The following is an 8,118-nucleotide window of genomic DNA, read 5'->3' on the forward strand; positions in this document are numbered from 1 at the left end:
AAGAACACAAACCTGGAATCATCACTGTTCAATCTATATCCCAGCTTTTCAGTTCAATTGAGATATAAATCTTGCAAGTGGTTTTTCTTCTCTCTGCCTCAATTTCTTTCCTTGAACAAGTAGTATAACACCATTTTTGTAGACTTAATGTAAGGACTGAGGAATGATTTTATGTAAAAATATCTTCAAAACCTTTGGTTAAAAAGGAGGCATTGTTATTATTGGGATGGTAACAAATAAATTAATTCAGTCTCCAAAAACTCCTAGTGGAGTTTCTCTTTTGAGAGATTTTCAAAAATTATTTTAAGTAGTTGTACAAAGGAGTCACTTTTGAGGGATTTTTTTGTTTGTTTTTTGTCGGTCGTGGGGCTTGAACTCTGGGCCTGGGCACTGTCCCTCAGCCCTTCAGCTCAAGGCGAGCACTCTACCACTTGAACTACAGCGCCACTTCCGGTTTTCTGGTGGTTTATTGGAGATGGGAGTCTCACAGTCTCTCCTGCCCAGGCTGGCTTTGAACCGCGATCCTCAGATCTCAGCCTCCTGAGTAGCTAGGATTACAGGTGTGAGCCACCAGCGCCCGGCACTTTTGAGGTTTTAAAGCATGTTTCTTTCCCATCTACAAAGCTCCTTGTACTTGTACAAGTCTTACCCCATCTAAAAAGCTCCTTGTGCTTGTACAAGTCTTACCAATTGTGGTAGGCAAAATTCTAAGTTGTCCCCCCAAGACTGCCCAGCTCTGGTATATATAACAGTCTGCATAATCCCAAGCATATGGATGTAATAGGTTTTACTAGCATAATTAGTTTGTTATGTAATATACTTTACCTTAAAATAGGGAGATTCTCTAGATGGGCCTAATCTAATCATATGAGCCCTTTTAAAGCAGTTTTCTCTAGCTGGTCACAGAAACTTGCATTCTGCTCAGATTCCAAGCAGGAGATTATCAAGGACCTAAGGATAAGGAAGAGTCAATAGAACAGTAGAACTAAATCTGCCCTCAAAGGAAGAATAATGTTTGGTTAGGCAGGCAATAGAGCAGACATTCCAGAATGAGCAGGTCTGGAGGTGGGTACATGTGTCGGGTCAGTTACTTTAGTCAGACTGAAGTGAATGTTCATGCAACTCAAAGATAAGGATGAAAAAGTAAATTTCCACAAAATTATAACCTACAGTCATTTAGGACTGTGTGACATTTGCTCTCATTTGTGACTAGCTCAACATTACTCCTGGCTATATAATTAGTTTAAAGACCACTAATGACAGGGCCTATTGTTAGATATGTAGAAATTTAGCATTTTCTAAGTTACAAATAATTAGGAATGAGTTTTTACGCTGGCAATGGGGGACATGGAATTCTTTGAAGTCTATACCAGTTCTTTGAAGTCTATACCAGTTCTGAGGTTGGTAGAAAATGAGAAATACCCTCCTTTTCATATAGAGAGTGAGAAATTAAGACTTAGTAACAGTTGAGTTGTGATTACAGTTCTTGGAAATTTTAGTCAAGGACCAAACTCAATGTGAAATTTGAGCCTTCTGTATTTAGTTAAGATGCTCAGTTTCTCTCCAGGGTTTTATGCTTTGCTCTTTATTAAATTCTGAACTCTTTATATTAGTTGTGTGTCTAAGGATTTACTTAGATTTTCTCAATCTTCTCCTATATGTTTGTGTCCACCTGAGTGTGCCTACAGTACACACACACACACACACACACACACACACACACACACACACACACACACACACACACACACACACCTCTTCTACTGTAGATTACTCATCAGCCCTTTCCCTACACGTCCCCACATCTAAACCTCATGGCGGCTTGCTTGGTTAGCAGCACTTCCTTCCACTCCCCAAACTGACAAGTACTTCAAGTTTTACCCTCTAACCCCACCCAAAACCACAAACATTTTCTCCATCATTTTAAAAACAATGTGGCTTTCTTCTCTTTTTTCTTTTCTTTTCTGTCTGTCCTTCCTCTCCTCTCTCTCTCCTCTCTCCCCCTCCCTCTCTCTCTCTTTCCTTTTCATTGGTTATAGATCTTGAACTCAGGGCCTGAGCTCTTTTGTTTAAGGCTAGCACTCTAGTACTTAGAGTCAAAGCTCCACTTCCAGTTGCTGAGTGGTTAACTGAAGATAAGAGCCTAACAAGAACTTTTTTTTTTACCCAGGCTGGCTTTGAACTGTGATCCTCAAATCTCAGCCTCCTGAAGTAGCTAGGATTATAGGCATGAGCCACTGGCACCTGGCTGGCTTTTCTTTTCTCTTGACCAACTGTTTTTTAAGTTCACTGTGGATTTAAGTCATTTTCAGTTGTACATATTTTCCAATTTTCACCATTTTTATAACCCTTCATTCTTATGTATTATATGAGAAAGCTACCAAGTAAGCTATTAATGTACATAACAGTTCTTAGAGTTAACTGCTTATAACATTTTAATATATGTTGCTTTACACTTTTTTCTATTCATGTATATTTTATATGTATGTTAAATTTTTCCTCATACAAATATTTTCTTGAGGTCATTTACACATCATAAAGTCTACATCTTTTAAGTGGAACACTATAGTTCCAAGAGGGATGAGGAGCAGGACTGAGGTTTGAATTAAGGGCCTGGCTTGGTAGACAGGGAGTCTATCACTCAAGCCATGCCTCTAGCTCTAGTGTTCAACATTTATTTTTATGTTAATATTATTATATCAAGAATATATGTCCATGCCATTTGATAGTCTTCAAAACATTATTTTATAGACATACAATATTCAAAATTACATAAACTATATTTAAACATCTTCCTACTATTGGACATTATGTTGTCTCCAACTTTTCAATGTTGTAAATAATGCTTTAAAAATACCTTTTTTTTTTTTTTGTAGGTCATGGGGCTTGAACTCGGCCTGAGCATTGTCTCTCAGCTCTTCAACTCAAAGCTAGTGCTCTACCACTTGAGCCACTGCACCACTTTCTGTTTTCTGGGTGGTTTATTGGAGATAAGAGTCTCAGGGACGTTCCTGCCACAATACTCAGATATCAGCCTCCTGAGTAGCTAGGATTACAGGCATGGGCCACCAGCTACCTTTTTTTTATTTTTTCAAATTTTTTATTGTGATTAAGTGGTTACATAATCCCCCAAATTTCACAGTATTGTGTGATAGTGATGCTTAGTTAAAGTCACAAACACATTCTAAATTTCATGGAGCAAATTGTCTATCATGGTCTATAACATTTATGAGTTCTACGAGCTTTGCAATACAGTTATTTCTTCCACATTGGGTGATATGTGCATTTCTTTTGTTTTGCATAGCATCAGCTGTTCCCTCTTTCCCACTTGTTCCCTCCCTCCCATCTCCCATCGCTGCCATTGAGTTGCTTAGTTCATTTTGGTCAATGTCCAGTGCAGCTGATGGGTCCTGCTGTTTTCCCCTGATTCCCTCTAGTTCTGTGTCATCCTCCTGCTTTCCCTCTGGTGTGCACATATATACCATATATGTGATCAGCCCAGCTAACTTTTTTGTTTTTGTTCACATATAATTGTTTTAACACACTTATTATGATAAAAGGGGCAAATATTTTAGGGTGCCTAACCAGTAGGCATTCTCTCCATCTTTACCTTATAGAATCCACTATTGTGTGGAGGTGCATTCGATTGCTGCATATAAAACAGTCCAAAAATTGCTGGGCACAGTGGCACGCGTCTGTAATCCCAGCTATTCGGAAAGCTGAACCCTGAGAATCGCTTGAGTACAGGAGTTCTGGGCTGCAGTGCGCTATGCGATCCGGTGTTGGCACTAAGTTGGGCATCAATGTGGTGACCTCCCGGGAGCGAAGTTGGGGGGCAGGGGGGGTGGGGCGGAGCGGGACACCAGGTTGCCTAAGGAGGGGTAAACCCGCGCAGGTCTGAAAAGGAACAGGTCTTATCTCCAGTAAACCACCAGAAAACTAGAAGTGATGCTGTGGCGCAAGTGGTAGAGCGCTCGCCCTGAGCTGAAGAACTGAGGGACAGCACCCAGGCCCAGAGTTCAAGCCCCATAACTGACAAAAAGAGAAAAGAAAAAAAAATTCCAGGCATCATAGTAAGACAAGAAAATGAAAATTTAGGAGCATGTAGTCTTTCAGATATATAGGTAAGTAGTTCTAAAGTTCAGTGTATCTCAGAATCAACTAATTTGCATTTGAAAAATACAAATTTCTGTGACAGTCTGATTCAGAAAGTTGTATTATTAGTGTGGGTCCTTTTGGATCCTGTTGCAAATCAATTCAAGACCTAGCATCTGGTGAATAACAGCCTATCAGTTCCATCTCTAGATAAATTCTTGGTATAGTGTACATTTTTATATCTCTCTAAAGAAAGCTTCTTTGGTTGGTATGGGAATGTCATAATTTTCAGAAATCAGTTTGAGTTCTCTGATCTTAAACTGAAATGTATAAATCTAGTAAAATACTCTCACAAAGTATAGCACCCATTTACTTCACATCCCCTTTCAGCCTAGATTATTAGGAGTTCCTCAATAATCTTCAACTTGTTTCTTGTCTACAGCCTGTTTTTTGTTTGTTTTGTTGGCAGTACTGGGGATTGAATACAAAGCCTCAGATGTCCTAGGCAACTTAACCACTTGAGCCAATCCCCACCCTACCAAGCCCATGTCCACAGTTTTTGCCAACTAACTTGTTAACTGTATGTGTCACACAGCCTGACTCTTCTCAGCCTTTGGCAACTCAGCTTCTTGCCAACTCCTACAGTAGACATCATTCACATGTGCTGACAACTACTGAAGAACACATCAAATTAACACCACTGGATTGGGAACCAAAGAAATATCTAGGAAACCCAGGCACAACTCTCTTTTCTTCCTTCCCCTTATTTTCCTTTCATTTCCTTTCCTTCTTCTCTCCCTTTCTTCCTACCTCCTTTCTTTCTTTTTTCCTTTCTTTTCTTTATTTTTGTTCATTCACCACCTCACCCCCCTTTCTTTCTCAGTGCTAGGGATCAAACCCAGGGCCTCAGGCATGCTAAGCAAGCGCCTTGCCACTGAATTCACATCTTTCTCTAGGCACAACTTTTAACAAACTGATCATTGTCATATCTTAGCTGAAGAGTTTTGTGGTTAAGTGAATCTTGAAAAAAAAATCTCAAAGATCCCTTTCTTGGAAATACTTAGAAATGGTATTTCCAAATATAGATTGTGCATATGGTAATTAAGGTTTTAATTAAAATAAATAAAATTAATAAAAATGTTATTTTTCGCTCAAGATATATCTATCTTATTAAACCTATTTCTAGGTAGTCACAATTGTTAATAACTTCAATAAACTTCTTTCCTTACCCTTCCCAAGACATTACTTATGATTTAAAGAAAATGTACTTTTAAGTTAACCATAAGTGAATTTTATTACTAATTATAAATAAAATTTACATTTGGTTGATTCTCTTCAGTTTTCTGTCATGAAGTTATAGCATTTGAAAAATCAAACTTATTTTGCCTCCTTATTTCCAATATTTATTCCTGTGTTTTGTTTTCTTATCTGATTATATTAGTTACATCTTTACTAGGCCAAAACTCTTGATGACAGTCATCTCCATTTTTACTGATGATTTAATATAGCAATTAAATTTTTTTTCTTTCTTTTGATGAATAGTGAAGATTAGCCAGGCATGGTAGTACATGCCTGTAATCACAACACTCAGGAAGATCAGGCATTTAAAGCTAACATGGCTATATAGCAAGACTCTCAATTAATTAGTTTAACTATGTTTTAGTCAATATATATATGAACCATGTAAGTGATTGAAAAAACAGAATATTTCTATTAAGAATGCCTTTGGCTCCTGGGCACCAGAGACTGAGATCTGAGAATAGTGTTTCAAAGCTAGCCCAGGCAGACAAATCCAAGACTCTTGTCTCCAATTAACTGGCAAAATATTGGAAGTGAAGGTATGGCTGAAGCAGTAGAGTACTAGAAAAGCTGAGTAATAACTCAAGACCTGGAATTCAATGCTGACAATGGCTCAAAAAAAAGTATTATTATATTAGTATGAGTTCTGCAGATACAGAAGAGAGACGGGGATAGTGGGAGAGAAGGGAGAGATTATGAGAATTGACTCAGCTGATTTTGAAACCCAAAAAAAGACTTCTCATTGGAAAGAATGAAAGCCAGAAGTTAGGAGAGTAAGATCTTTAAAGTATTGAAAAAACAAAAACTGTCCATCTAGAATTCTGTGCCTAGGGAAACACCTTTCAAAAATGAAGGCAAACAGACACTGGTAGCTCACATCTTTAATCCTAGCCCTAGCTATTCAGAGAGATCAACATTCCAAGCCAGCCTAGGGAAGGAAAGTCCGTGAGTTCTTTATCTCCAAAACCACCATAAAGCTGGAAGTGGAGTTGTGGCTCAAGTGGTAGAGCACAAGTCTTAAGCAGAAAATGCTAAGGGAGAATACCCTGAGTTCAAGCCCCAGTACTATCACCAAAAAAAGAAAGAAAGAAAGAAAGAAAAGGACAAAATGAAAACTTTTTGAGACATAGGTAAAAAACGTTGTCACCAGTGGACATGCATCATAAGAAATATTAAAGTAAGTCTTTTACTTATAAAACTGTAACCCTTTCTATATCATCTTTATAATACCAATATAAAAATTGAAAAAGTATTTTACTAAGAAGGAAAATGATGTCTACACAAAGGAATGAAGAATACTATAAATGGTCAATGTGTAGAGAAGTATACACTATTAAGGATTTATTTTCCTTACATAACAAAGAAGTTGTAGTTCAGTAATGGATGACTTTAGTTCAATTTATCAATCTTCAAGGGTTCCAGCTCTTTTGGACCTTAACCCTCACAAGTTGGGTTTTTATTTTATTGTAAAGATGCTGTACAGAGGGGTTACAGTTACATGAGTACGGTAATGAGTATATTTCTTGTTGAGCATTGTTACCCCCTCCATTGTTTTTCTCCTACTACAAGTTGGGTTTTTATTCACAACTTTTTTTTTTCTCTCCAGTCATGAGGCTTGAATTCACAGTCTGGGCACTGTCTCTGGGCTCTTTTGCTCAAGGCTAGCACTCTACCACTTTGAGCCACAGCTCCACTTCTGGTTTTCTGGTGGTTAATTCCAATTAAGAGTTTCACTAAGACCTTGCCTGGGCTGGCTTTGAGCCATGATCCTCAGCCACCAATGCCAGCTCAAAGTTTTTTTTTTGTTGTTGTTGTTTGTTTTCCTCAGATAGGCTGCTGTGACTGATGCGGTTTGTCCCCAGCAAAACTCATATTGAAGTTTGTAATGGTATTGAAAGATACCCAGGTCTCTGATAGGACTCAGTAGGAAGTGGTTGAGTACTGACTGTCTTTATGAAAGGATTAATGCTTATCTTCAGGAATGAATTTGGTCTTATAGAAAAACAAAGTATGCCTGTAACCTTAGCTATTCAAGAGGTTGAGACCTCAAGATCATACTTTGAAGGCAGCGCAGACAGAAATTTTATGCGTTTCTTATTTCCAACTAACCACCAAAAAGCTAGAGGTGGAGCTATTGGCTCAAGTGGTAGAATACCAGCCTTGAGCAAAAATAACAAAGGGGCATTGCTCAGGCTCTGAGTTCAAGCCCCAATATCAGCACACACACACACACACACACACACACACACACACACACACACACACACACACACAGAGCAACACTCCCTGCTCTCTGGCTTTCTCTCTTGCTATGTGATCTTTCTCACATTGACATTTGCCATGTGATGCTATCTATCATGTTATGTAGCCAGAATGTCTTTATAAATGATCCAACAAGCCATCAAATCTGGGATGGTCAGTCCCCAAACTGTAAGATAAGTAAGCATTTCTACTTTATAAAGTATTCAGCCTCTGATGTTTTATGATAACAACACAAAATGGTCTAAGGGGCTTGATCTTCCATTTTCTTTTACATGTGAGTATATGTGTAAATATTTGTGTATAAATATTACTTAGCACACAGGTTTATAAAGAAAGTAGTAAATATAACTGCTGTGGGAAGAAAAAAGAAAGAAAATATTATCATGTAATTTGGAGCTAACAAAGAGAAAAAAAATCCCATTAGTTGAAACAAACTGTAGCTATTAGAGGAAGAAAAAAAAA

The sequence above is a fragment of the Dipodomys spectabilis genome, unplaced genomic scaffold, assembly GCF_019054845.1.
Source record: "Dipodomys spectabilis isolate Male_0828 unplaced genomic scaffold, ASM1905484v1 ptg000136l, whole genome shotgun sequence".
Taxonomy (NCBI): Eukaryota; Metazoa; Chordata; class Mammalia; order Rodentia; family Heteromyidae; genus Dipodomys; species Dipodomys spectabilis.